The sequence below is a fragment of the Schistocerca gregaria genome, chromosome 8 (genome assembly GCF_023897955.1).
Source record: "Schistocerca gregaria isolate iqSchGreg1 chromosome 8, iqSchGreg1.2, whole genome shotgun sequence".
In the NCBI taxonomy this organism is placed as follows: Eukaryota; Metazoa; Arthropoda; class Insecta; order Orthoptera; family Acrididae; genus Schistocerca; species Schistocerca gregaria.
In genome coordinates this window covers 242,547,477-242,560,835 of record NC_064927.1, presented here as the reverse complement: position 1 = coordinate 242,560,835, position 13,359 = coordinate 242,547,477, and the positions used below count along the sequence as shown (strand labels likewise).

The 13,359-nt window shown below is 42.0% G+C and overlaps 1 protein-coding gene across 1 annotated transcript in view; it reads right to left on the bottom strand.

Annotated features, from left to right (window-relative positions):
• LOC126284394 (netrin receptor UNC5C) overlaps window positions 1-13,359 on the bottom strand; it is a 1,047,805-nt gene that overhangs the window by 815,561 nt on the left and 218,885 nt on the right. Inside the window, exon 2 of the mRNA XM_049983291.1 lies at window positions 10,350-10,478. The gene's annotated coding sequence lies outside the window, so the exon portion shown is untranslated. The remainder of the gene's footprint in view (window positions 1-10,349; window positions 10,479-13,359) is intronic.

Sequence of the window (13,359 nt, the reverse complement as noted above, 5' to 3'; positions counted from 1 at the left end):
TGTTCATACAAATGGTAACGGTTTTTCTCGTTGTTTCGAAGATCAGCATTACTATACCAAGGAATTTATGACTATAAGGCAGGGTCGTAACAAGAACTGGGCAATGCCCCTGGACCGAAACAAGCGGCAAGCAGGCGAGCAGAAGAAAGAAAAAAATTGAAAAATTGAAAGAAAATGTGAAAAATTAGGAAGTACTACATGCATTCTACATGGTCATGAATGTCCATAGCATATCAATGAGCAGGTTTCTGAAAGGACTCCGCTGAATGCAGGGTTGGTAAATTTCAGCCCTTGCAGACCGTGCCAGTATTCACATACAGCTGACACGTATACAACTAGCTATGTTCCGTAAGCAAACTCCCGTGAAGACTGAATGTATTTTTACAGGTGCTACCAATGAATCGAAGTGTGCCACCTGCTTGATTACATATAACAGAGTGGTCAGGGAATGCTCTGAGGTTGCTATCAGTATTGTTCAGCAGGTCATGAACACACAGTCTGAACATTATGGCAAATAATACTGGGGTGGGCGAACTGAGGCACTATTAACTATTTATAAAAGAGATATGTTTCCAGTGTTATTGCATGCATCGCTGGTATGGTTAGAAGCACTGGAGCATCAACACAACCACACCATAATTAATAACGCAGTGCGATTATCCAATTTAACCATAGTGAAAGCATACAGGGGGACCTATAATGAAGCGCTACGTGTTTTAACAGGCTTCACGCCCATAGCTTTTATGATCCCTGAATAGCTTAATGTTACAATACAGTCAAATATAATGAAGTCATACAAATTACAGAGATCACTCTAGAGTACGGAAGCTGGCCACACAAAGCAAACGTTCCCAGAATAACAGAGAAGGCACGAAATAAGTACTGCTCTGTAGAAGTGTACACAGATGGAAGTAAGTCAGATGCGGAGAGGGTTCTCAAATATCAGTATTTATCAACAAGAAGCTTATTCATCAATTACCTCTCAAATTGGATAATTATCGCTCGAACAAGCAAGCAGGCCATTTTGCCACTCGAAATGCACTTGTAATTGAATGACCAATCTAAGACATAGTATCAACAGCCATACTTACAGCAGGATGACATTGGATACGTAGTAAAGCCGAAGAATCATAACTTCTTGATTGAATAAGTACGATCTAAAATCGTAAGATTACAGATCCACAATTGGCTGGTTGATTTAAGAAAAGTTAAAGCCCTTACAAGGGCACACGACAGTGAAATGATTCAAACGGACTGAGCACTATGGGACTTAACGTCTGAGGTCATCAGTCCCCTAGAACTTAGAACTACTTAAATGTAACTAACCTAAGGACATCACACACATCCATGCCCGAGGCTGGATTCGAACCTGCAACCGTAGCGGTCGCGCGACCCCAGACTGTAGCGCCTACAATCGCTCGGCCACCTCAGCCGGCTACGACAGTGAACTAGTTGATAATATTGCCGAGAGATCAGCCCGAGTACGGAAAACAGTAAGCTACAGCAAAATACCTGTAAGTGCAATAATGAAAATACCAAGAGAGGGATTCAGAAACAAGTACGGGATCGAGTGGCAATGAATTAAAAATGGATCAAACATAAAACCGATTTGTCCAACAATCCATCAAAGTTTAACTTCCAAGCAACCCCTATCACCGAATTTTACAACCATGTTACCACGTCATGTTGTTGTTGTTGTCTTCAGTCTTGAGACTGGTTTGATGCAGCTCTCCATGCTACTCTATCCTGTGCTAGCTTATTCATCTCCCAGTACTTACTGCAACCTACATCCTTCTGAATCTGCTTAGTCTATTCATCTCTTGGTCTCCCTCTACGATTTTTACCCTCCACGCTGCCCTCCAATGCTAAATTTGTGATCCCTTCATGCCTCAGAACATGTCCTACCAACCGGTCCCTTCTTCTTGTCAAGTTGTGCCACAAACTCCTCCTCTCCCCAATTCTATTCAAAACCCCCTCATTAGTTATGTGACCTACCCATCTAATCTTCAGTATTCTTATGTTGCACCACATTTCAAAAGCTTCTATTCTCTTCTTGTCAAAACTCTTTATCGTACATGTTTCACTTACATACGTGGCTACACTCCATACACATACTTTCAGAAACGACTTCCTGACACTTACATCTATACTCGATGATAACAAATTTCTCTTCTTCAGAAACGCTTTCCTTGCCATTGCCAGTCTACATTTTATATCCTCTCTACTATTATCAGTTATTTTGCTCCCCAAATAGCAAAACTCCTTTACCACTTTAAGTGTCTCATTCCCTAATCTAATTCCCTCAGCATCACCCGACTTAATTCGACTATATTCCATTACCCTCGTTTTGCTTTTGTTGATGTTCACCTTATATCCTCCTTTCAAGACACTGTCCATTCCGTTCAACTGCTCTTCCAAGTCCTTTGCTGTTTCTGAAAGAATTACAATGTCATCAGCAAACCTCAATTTTTTTTTATTTCTTCTCCATGGATTTTAATACCTACTCCGAACTTTTCTTTTGTTTCCTTTACTGCTTGCTCAATATACAGATTGAATAACATCGGGGATAGGCTACAACCCTGTCTCATTCCCTTCCCAACCGCTGCTTCCCTTTCATGCCCCTCGACTCTTATAACTGCCATCTGGTTTCTGTACAATAGAAATGTGAAAACCTTTTATGACCGATTCAAGATAGCTTCAACTCTGAGGAAGAACCAGGCTGCTTTAAAAAGTATGTAGTTTATTGATTTGAAGAATATAGCATGACTTAGGGAAAATATTTTCTCTTGGGAGAAGCGGTTTACTCTTTGACTTCTGAGTTTCGTCATTATTGAAAATGATTTTTTGATTCATATGCTCTGTATAAAACCATTCAACGTAATGAATACAGTGTTTATTCCACGTTCAACGTGTCTAATCCATACCGCCCAACTAGTATTCTTAAATATGCAAGTAACTCTTTTCCGTTATCATGACTAAACCACTGATAACCATTTCGATGAAACTTAATATGCAATTAGCTTGAGCTATGAGGAAGAACGTATTATATTTTAGAAAGTAAAAAATAAATAAAAATCAATCCTTAAGAGGGTGAAGTAGGGAATGGATCATATTTTTCTTACATCAGTGAACATAAAGCAAATATAAAAAGTTATTAATTTTTCTGCGTACTGTACACGTTGCAAATGTATAGTTACTTCAATAACACGATGCATAGCAAGGGCAACTGACGTTATTGCAAGTACAGTAGCTTACTTACTCATCAACACTCATCATAACAAAACTATTGATATGCGAGTGCAGCCGCGGGCAACAGCTAATACACCAATATTTTTGTTACTCCTTAACTATTTCTTTTTAGTCTAGTGATATCGTCCCACCATTCCCAGATACAAACGACTCAGTAACCCCCTGCACGGGGGAACGTTCCCGACGATTTACGCGGCCGGATACTGGAAAGCCCATTAGTCTGAAATCCAAGCGGTCTGTTAACTTCTACAGCGCCTTCAAACTGGAGCTCCGGCCGGAGTGGCCGAACGGTTCTAGGCGCTTAGATCTGGAACCGCGCGACCACTACGGTCACAGGTTCGAATCCTGCTTCGGGCATGGATGTGTGTGATGTCCTTAGGTTAGTTAGGTTTAAGTAGTTCTAAGTTCTAGGGGACTGATGACCTCAGATGTCAAGCCCAATAGTGCTCAGAGCCATTTGAGCCAAACTGGAGCGAGTTCCTTTCATTTTCGTCACCAGGTACTGCAAGAACTGTGAGAAACAGCCTCGTAGGAGAGATACATAGATACGTCCATGCTGAAAGGTTGTTACGATAAAGGGTCGTGAGGCAGTTTCGTAGCGGCCGCGGCAGTTTCTGTCATCTGATACCTTCGAGTAATCGACGAGTCGTGTGCTAATAATATATCCGCACCTTTTTTCCCTCCACTGGCAGCTGTTCGCAGCTGCTTCTCCGGGTCTGTTTCGACAAAGAGGGAGGAGAGAGAGAGAGAGAGAGAGAGAGAGAGAGAGAGAGAGAGATGCAGAGAGCGCCGCTCCAGGAAGGAGAATGCAATATTTACTCGTTGTATCAAATATTGACGCGGCAAGCGCCGTGCTGGGTGTAAAAAAGAGCAGAGCAGTGTAGAACGGAGGGAATGTGTGAGCGTGCAAGCTTAGAGCCGCCAGCTAGACCTGAGGACCCACTTCGCTATTCCCGGATGCCGGCGCATCAGCTATGCACGCGCCGCCCAACGAGGTAGACAGCCACGCGAGTTTCACGCCGTTTCGCGCTCTGCGTTAAGTTGCCGTTGTGCTGCTGCTGCTTACGCGAATAACGCAGCCGTGACTCCACTGGGGAGAGGCACTGTCGAGGATTTACTTCGTTCCCACATCCGTGAGGAATGAGCAACGCGTCGCTTCTGCGAATGCAGGCGGGCTACCTGTAAAACTTGGCCAAGTCGCAGTGGTTCTTTTACCAGCTGCTGTACAAGATGCTACTCCAGGCGGGTGTAAAATGAGTGTGTTCAAAGGAAAATAATAGACGCTAAACGAAGATTTGGCCCTGTCTGACTACCCCCTGATCTCTTAATTCTATAAATTACAATCTAAACATAAATGAATAATGAAGGCAACTTATCCTACTAAATGATAAACGTTGTTCCTACTTCTATGCCTTCCAGAGTGACGGAGCGGTTCCAGGCGCTACAGTCTGGAACCGCGCGACCGCTTCGGTCGTAGGTTCGAATCTTGCCTCGGGCATGGATGTGTGTGATGTCCTTAGGTTAGTTAGGTTTAAGTACTAAGTTCTAGGGGACTGATGACCTCAGCAGTTAAGTCCCATAGTGCTCAGAGCCAGCCCACTTATATATTTATTGTAGATTAAAAAACCTTTAGATTACGAATTTTACATTTCCTGAGTAAAATTACTAATGAATTTTCCTTATTATGAGAGCGAGGTCTAATACAAATGACGCGAAATGACTGACATCCTCTACGTACCACACACTAGAAGACACTACTTTCAAGGATGATCTACGGTGGTGTAGAACCTCAGTGGAAATAAACTAAAGTGATCACAGCTGTTTAGCTTTTATAGCCCTAATAAACCGAAGTAATTTGTGATACCACCGAATGTGCTGCTTCCGGTGCGTCGAAGTGATGGTTCTCGTACTCGTCTGCGACGATGGAAGAACTCCAGCCACAAATAAACTCTTTCAAACACTAGGACGGCAGAAGGCGGTCCACTGACTAATATACTCCAATACTCCCTTCTCCTCTCTGTGTTCTACAGACGGGAAATGTGAACTCCCAGCCACAAGCACGGACTTTAGATAACGTCTCAACGTAAGTATAGGCAGAGGAAGTACTCTCACCTACTGAACGCTGCGTACTCAACGACGACTTCCAACCCGGAGGCGAAGTCCAGAATCGTATACGTTCGCAACAGTACAGTGCCTAACTGTTCTAACTATAAACTCTCCTGAGAGCAAAGACAGCAAGTCCGTCATTAGCAACAAAACTGAAATCGAGCGACCGTCAGACATGGGCGCTTACAACCGAAGACCTCGTCTCTCGAGCGCTGGCTTCCCAGCAAGGCTTGGCTCCCCACCATCGTAATTCCGAAAACAAATCATATTCCCGATGCATACTCTTCCTCTCTACAGTTTCTTCCGAACGCCGACCAACGATATTTTAGTCTTTTGTCGCCCAGCGCGGAAAGTTTGCGAGAAAATACCTATACTCCTACAATAGTACGATTCTAAGTAAAAATCCATGGAAATAAACGAGCCTGCGTGGTTTTCGAGGTGCCGCTTCGTCGTTCCTCTCACCTGCATCCAAGATTTGCAGAGTTCGGAAGTATTATCCAGTTATCCATCCACCCCTACTACAATAGCGGTCGGCCGTCACTCTATTGTGCTCCAGAGCTCAGGTGCCACGACGTCCCCGTCTAGCTACTTCCTGTGTTTAAGCAGGACCAACACCTGTGTGGGCCTTCCACCCAGAGCTTGAGTTCTGCCTGCCGTTTCATCTGCACTGGCGTTCCAACCTCTACTAGTATAAGCATTCATTCATTACTCCATTCTGATAATAAAGACACTCCGTCACCTTTCATGCAATAAGAATTAACAATTATTTACAAGGCGTGCGTGACAATGTCAGTCTCCTTTATATATTCATATATACGATGTACAACCTAACACATGATACCTAATTGTGTTTGTAGATCACGGCAAATTATGTGGATGAGTTCTTGTAAGGTGCGAAATTATAGCCACCTTACACTAATGCACTCACTACCGATGGCGGGAAAACAATAGAGTGTAAGTCAAATATTGGTAATATTCTTCATTTGCCCTGTCAGATTGGAGATACCGAAAAGAGCCTTTGACAAACGGAGATCGTTAACGTGTGAAACTGTCTTATCTACTGTGTCCTACTAATAAACCCCGGTATTTTGGCAAAAGAAGTTAATTTTAACATGGCAACAAGAGAAAGAAAGAAATAAATATTTGCAAGTCAGGTGAAAATATATCATTCCTTCTGTTGCAGTCTGATTGTAATAATAATAAACAGTTGAATTGTCCAGTTGTTAGCCGTACTGACATAGCCCGTTAATATCATCGCTTGCAGACATGCTAGCTGAGAGAAAGGAGTTTGCGTGAAGGGTTAAGCAGCAGAACTACATCTCCCTCACTGCGCTGGCGAATGAGTACCCGCCACTGCACCAGTTGGTTCCTCCGGTACTGCACCGTCTGTGCAGCTAGGGGCCAAGTGATATTGTACGCACTCTGACAACGCGCCACTCAAATTTATTAAAAGTAAATACCAGAAAGTCGAGAGAGCACCTCAGTTTAGAAATTTCAGTGCAATCATTTAGGAAACTGACTTGGAAAAGATTGGTTACAGAACTCATTGAAACAAAATGGAAAAAGGTTTCAGACTGACAAAGGACATCTATAACCAAAAAGGCTCATAATACTCAAAACTGAGACTATAAACATAGTCATTAATCCGGAGTGTCTTTCTTGGGGTTGAAATAATCATGTTGAAGAGAACGAGAAATATTCAAGAAATTCTTAAGGGAGAAAGAAAAGTAACCAGGAAAATTATACTGTAGAAGGAATATACGAAGCAAGAGCAAATAAAGAAACTGACAAGTATACCATCGTTTATTCGGGCATAAAAATACGCTGGTTAAAATTCTGTCGGCGTATAAAAGAGTCGAACCAACCATACTTACAAGATAGATTGTGGTTTTCTACGAAAATTCCAGTAGGACCAAAACTGAAACAAATAAATGGAGCTCGAATGAAAGAAGCCCGAAGGAAGCAGAAAGAAGTCAAAATGGCTATGAGCACTGTGGGACTTAACATCTGAGGTCATCAGTCCCCTAGAACTTAGAACTATTTCAACCTAACTAACCTAAGGACATCACACACATCCATGCCCGAGGCAGTATTCGAACCTGCGACCCTAGCGGTCTCGCGATTCCAGACTGTAGCGCCTAGAACCGCTCGGCCACCCTGGATAGCTACAACGGAAACAAATGACGCTAGCGACGTGGACTTGATCCGATGACGCTCACCCAAACAATCGTCCCAGTGCTGGTCGTTGCCTAGCGAGGATCCAGTTCGTCGTGCGGCCTCATACACAGGACGTTCAGCAACGGTGACCGCCTGTAGTCCAGTTGATGGCGTCGTTTTCCGTGTGGCATACGGAAACACGCGAATAAGATAAGAAGAATTTGTGATACTAGTCGTCAGATTTGACCGGAGACGTTGTGGAGCGTATTTTGTAGTTAGTTTCTTGATTGCGCATTAAGCTTCGTCATTACGGATAAAGTTTTCATTGGTTTCAAGAGTAATTAACTTTTGCACTCTTTGGTGTGTATGAGAAACAAAATACCGTTTCTGCTATGTCTGCGGAAGTTCTAACCCTTTGTCGATTTATCAGCATTTTCTTCTTTACGATAAATATACATACTTTGCTGTGTGTGAGAAACAAAACACCGTCTCTGCTATGTCTGCGGAAGTTCTAACCCTTTGTCGATTTATCAGCATTTTCTTCTTTACGATAAATATACATACATTTTAAATTCGTACTATTTATTCCACTACAGCTGCAGAGGTTCTTTTACTCTTCCTTTCCTTCTTCTGATAATCGTTTCAGTCTACTGCTAACACATACATATATTATATTTGTAGCTCAGTATCCCTATTAAGGTAAAGCATATTTCGCTATACTTTTCTCCATTTTCCTTAAAATCAGCACATTTTATTTATATTTATACTAATTAATTATTTCCGTTGTAGCCTAGAATCTGTCGTGGCATCCATTACAGCCTTCTTCTCCACTTCCTCCAGTAATAATGGAATATTGCCGTTGGGTGAAGGAGGAACGTCCTGTTTACAGCGGGGTCATTAGATGCAGAGCACAATTTCGGATTGCGAAACGATGGGGAAGGAAATCTGCCTCAGGAAGGAAATCTCTTCAATCGAAACATCAGCTTGGAGCGATTTAGGAAAATCAAGGAAACCTAAATCTGAATGGCCGGAAGGGGATTTGAACCGTAGTCCTCCCGAATGCGGGTCCAATGGGCCAAGCAAGATGCCACCTCGCTTGGTGGTCTGGCTCAACAGGATTTAATGATGCTAGCTACCGGCTGTGACCCACGTCGTCTCTTCCTGTTGAATATTTGGAAATTCGTTTACTACGGCGTTGTTCGTTTTTATATTTTCGATCGTTTCCAAAATTCTTTAAAAAATCTGCTGTTTGTTAGAAGAAGTCATCTTGTTTTCTATTACGGTGGTTATTCATAGTTTTCTTCATGTTCTCAGTCCTTTTCATTACAATAAAGACTGAGGTGATGCCTTGTTGACGACTGGGGTACGTGCGTTCGTGGAGTCTGCGCTACACTTGAACCCTGCCATCAACTCTTACCAACTGAAATACGGACTCGTCTCACCAGGTCACGGTTTTTCAGTCACCTGCGTTCCAACAGATACGGTCACGAGCCTAGGAGAGGCGCTGCAGGCGATGTCGGGCCCTTAGGAAAGGCACACGCATCGGTCGTCTGCTGCCACAGCACATTAACGACAAATTTTGCCACACTGTCCTAACGGATACGTTGGTCGTACGTCCTACATTGATTTCTGCGCTTATTTCACGCGAAGTCACTTGTCTGTTGGCACTGCTCTCGGTCGTTTAGTGAAGGCCGACGACCACTGCGTTATTAGTGGTGAGAGCTAACGCCTGGAATTTGATATTCTCGACCCACTTTTGACATGTGTATCGCGGAATATTGAATTCCCTAACGATTTCCGAAATAGAATATCCCAAGCGTCTAGCTTGGGCAACAACTATTTCACGTTTAACGTCTGTTAATTCTCGTCGTAAGGCTATTCTGAAATTCATTGAGAAGATTACAATTACGAAAGCGCTGCACGAAGTGTTTTTAAAATCTGTCTTTCCTCCGTATGTAGGGCAAGAAAAATTCTTTTACATCAGTGATTCGTATCAGACAATTTACGATCAAGTCTCTCTAGATGAAAGGCAACCACTGTAAAAATTATCTCAACCAAATAAACTCCGCCTCGACAACATCGTGACGTTTTGTTTGGCAGGCAGCTTAAAATTTTCACGACAAAAATTCAAAATGCATGAGATTTGCTAAACACTAACACAGAAATCGCTTCGCGGGGGATCTTTAAATTTGCATCAGTTGAACGCATCTGCTCTTACAGGAATGAGCAAATACACGTAGTCCACGTAGAAGACAATTAGCTGTTGTCACTCGCAGTCCCACATTGAAAAGTACTCTTATGGAACTATGAGTAAAATTCGGTGATGAGAGAGCGCAGTTAATTAAAAATCTCTCTGTAGGGTACGTAAAAAAATAAAAAGAAGGAATCAGGTAGTTACGAACACACACCGAAGAGTTTTTCACAAAATGCCGATACTTCCTCAGATGTAGGTTAATGGAATGTAGTTACTGTAACGGGAGAACAGAGACAGTGACTTTCCAACATGAGTAATGCAACAAATGTTGCCATTTGTAGACAGCTCTCAAGCACTTCCCTGGCAAATATAATATAAACTACTGACAAGAAAATTTTACCTCTCCAGTACAGTGTTTCTAGTTGTATATTGTAAACACCGGAAAACTGCAGCCCGAATGAAGAGACAAGGTAGCAGTATTCCTCACACATGCTTCACGATCAATATACAGGAACCGCTCACTCACAGAGGCAGTCAACACTCTGACAATCTAAGACACAGCACATGATTTCAGCAGTTTGCCTTTAAGCAGCTGTAACAAAGCAAAAGTGCTGGTGCTAGAGCCGTATTGTAAGCGACTTACCTGTGAGCAGAAGAAACGTAACGAACTGAAAATGAACGGTGTTGTTGCCCTACGGCGTTGCCCTCCGGACAGTTTCTAATTGTCTTGGGTTTTCAGATATTCACGATGCTGCTTTCAATACACTTTCACCTGAAACAAAAATAAACATTTGTGTCACACAACCTAGTGACTAGTAATACGTCTGCTTGGGAAATAAAATGAAATAAATAAGTAAAGAAATAAATTGAACATATTTTCTGTAATTAGACGTTGCCCGTAATTGAAAGTAATAATTATTCATTTTCACTGATTTTTTTGGTGCCACATATATCGAATATACACGAAAATTCTATTCCTGACAAGGAGCCATCAAACTTGTTAAATGACGGATTCTGTTGAGTCTCGGATATGATGCAGAGGGAGCATATCTGAGTACCTGGCTAGCTGGTTTTCATGCGACGGCCCCACTTTCCGAGAAAACCGATATTGAAGTATTGTGCGTACGTTCTGTATCCATAACGAGTGACTGTTGTACAGAAGGTAATGATCGCGACCTGCACAGTGGTTTTCTGCCTTCAGACCCATCCGCGTGCCTTTCATTCAATGTCATCCTACAGGAGGTCATTAAATAGAATATGACATGCAAAACTATTCGAAAATAGACGTTTTTGGCATATTGGTTTCACTAATAAATTAATCATTGCAGAATGCTTTCTTCAAATGTGTTTGTGGGGCGTAATTAAAATTCCAAATATTTGGACAGCTCCAGCGAGTATCTAACGATGGGCGAATTATTGGCAGCTGCGGCCGGATTCCAGACACAGACGAAATTATTCATCCCTAATTTTGAACAATACTGTGTAATTAGTACCGATCAAACCGGCTGCCAGTACCAATTGACGTGCAATAGATACCTTGCGGAACAGGGAACGGAAACCGATCTGTACGGCTCTAGTGATTTCTTCGCAGCACAGAATACCACAACAGCATCAGCAAAGATATTCCCTTAAGTTTTCGCATATCTACAAGAACCATCCGGAAATTTTGTCGGAATGTTCAAAAAAACAGTTGAAGACTTGACTCATAAATTAAAATTGTGACCTTCACGAAATCAGGGATGTTCGCGAAAGTGCTCCAAGAAGAATTTTTAAAATCTGCCGTTCTTCCGTATGTGGACAAGAAAAATTCCTTTTCGGTAACGATCATGAGGAGGGTGCACGAATCAGACACTTTACGATCAAGTCTTTGCAGACGAAAGGCAAGCATGGACCTGCACCTTGAAAATTGTGCCAGCCAAATGAACTCCACTTTGATAATGCCGCGACCTTAATTTTTACAACCATGTCAAAATTTTTACGAAAAAATTCAAAATGCACTCGACTTGCTAAAGACTAACAGAAAAATTGCTTTGAGGGAGAGTTCGTAAAATTACATCCTTAATTCTGCATCAGTTTATTGCAGCTGCTCGTACAGGAATGATTAAATACGCGTAGTTCAGATCGAGGTTTATTTAAGCGACCTATGTTTCCCGGTATCGCTTCTAAAAAGTCTGTGTGCCTGCAAGGCAGTAGCTTTAAGTGTGCGTGGTGGTGTAAGAATTTGTGTTTCGGTTGACACTTCTAAAACTCCCACCAGCAATTACGTTCCAATACAACAGGCGATGTAAGCGATTGCGAATAAGACCATTCTGTAATCTATTCTGTAACAAATGGCATACACATTTGAAGAAAGTTGTCTGTAATGATTGGTTTGTTAATGAAATTAATAATGCGAAAGTCGCATGATATATACTATTTAATGTAATTCTGTACGCAGAAACTGTTTTTAAAGGGTTCTCGTACAGCGTCTGAACCCGTACTACTACGACACCACATTCGCTCACTCGAAAGATGACTATCGTTATATATACAGAACGTACTCACAAAACTTCAACATCGATTTTTTCTGGAACCACGGCCATCACATGAAAAGCTGCTAGTCAGGTACTCAACGAAGGTCCCTCTACATCAGGGCTACTCAAAGCTTTTTACTTACCGCCCACTTTCGTACCTCTGTTAGTATTAAAATTTTCCACCACCCACTGGTTCCACAATAAATGTGATTTATAAACCATGAAATTAACTTTAACTTATAAAACTTCTAAAGTAGTGTTCCAGTAAAAGAAAGGGAATAATAATAAAACTTAGTGAATATATATGTTAAAGTTTTATGAAAACCTAATGAGAATGTTTTTAATTCTCTACCAACTTCCGTCGATCATGAAAATTGGAACACACATTAGTGGACGGTAGCCGCCAGGTTGACTACCACTGCTCTACAGCATACTTGAGACTCATCAAAACCCATGATCAAGAGGTCTGTGGTCCCCCTGTGAGACGAAATTTCAATAACAGTGCTGCTACATATGTGTATGCACCATTTATTTCGAGCTCAGATAGTACAAAAGTCCCGTTACGTAAATTCAGAAGCACCGGAGCTAGTCAGCAAATTTCCAAGTCCTACACGAGCGCATACAGGCGGAGGGTCAATTTCTGGCTTTCATTTGCCTTCTAGAAAAAGATGAAAGAGAGTTAATTAGAATGGATATTTATTTGTTATTTTGGGCTTGTTCTAGATTTTTCATTTAGGTTTGCGCCATACGGTTACCGTATATTTTTGATTGCTACAATGAAATCCTCGTCTGCTGTTGTTTACACTGAGAAAGAAAAATGAGGCAGAAAATGAGAAAGGCGAAAACACGGCCAGAGGTGATTGTTCTGGGTACTGATTTCCCAGGATCTATGCTCCCAAATTGCGTTAAAATGTAATCACATGTCAGTTGTAGTATATTATATTTGTCCAAGGAATACCCGTTGATCTTCTGCATTTCTTCTTGGTGTAGCAATTTTAATGGCCAGTACTGTAGATCAGTGATAATGGTTTCAATGTCCACCACCAGCACACAGGGTACTGGCATAGCTACCTGAGTGCCATCTGTGCCTACTATTTAATACGGAATGCTCTCAACCATGCCATGAGGACGCACTCGTGC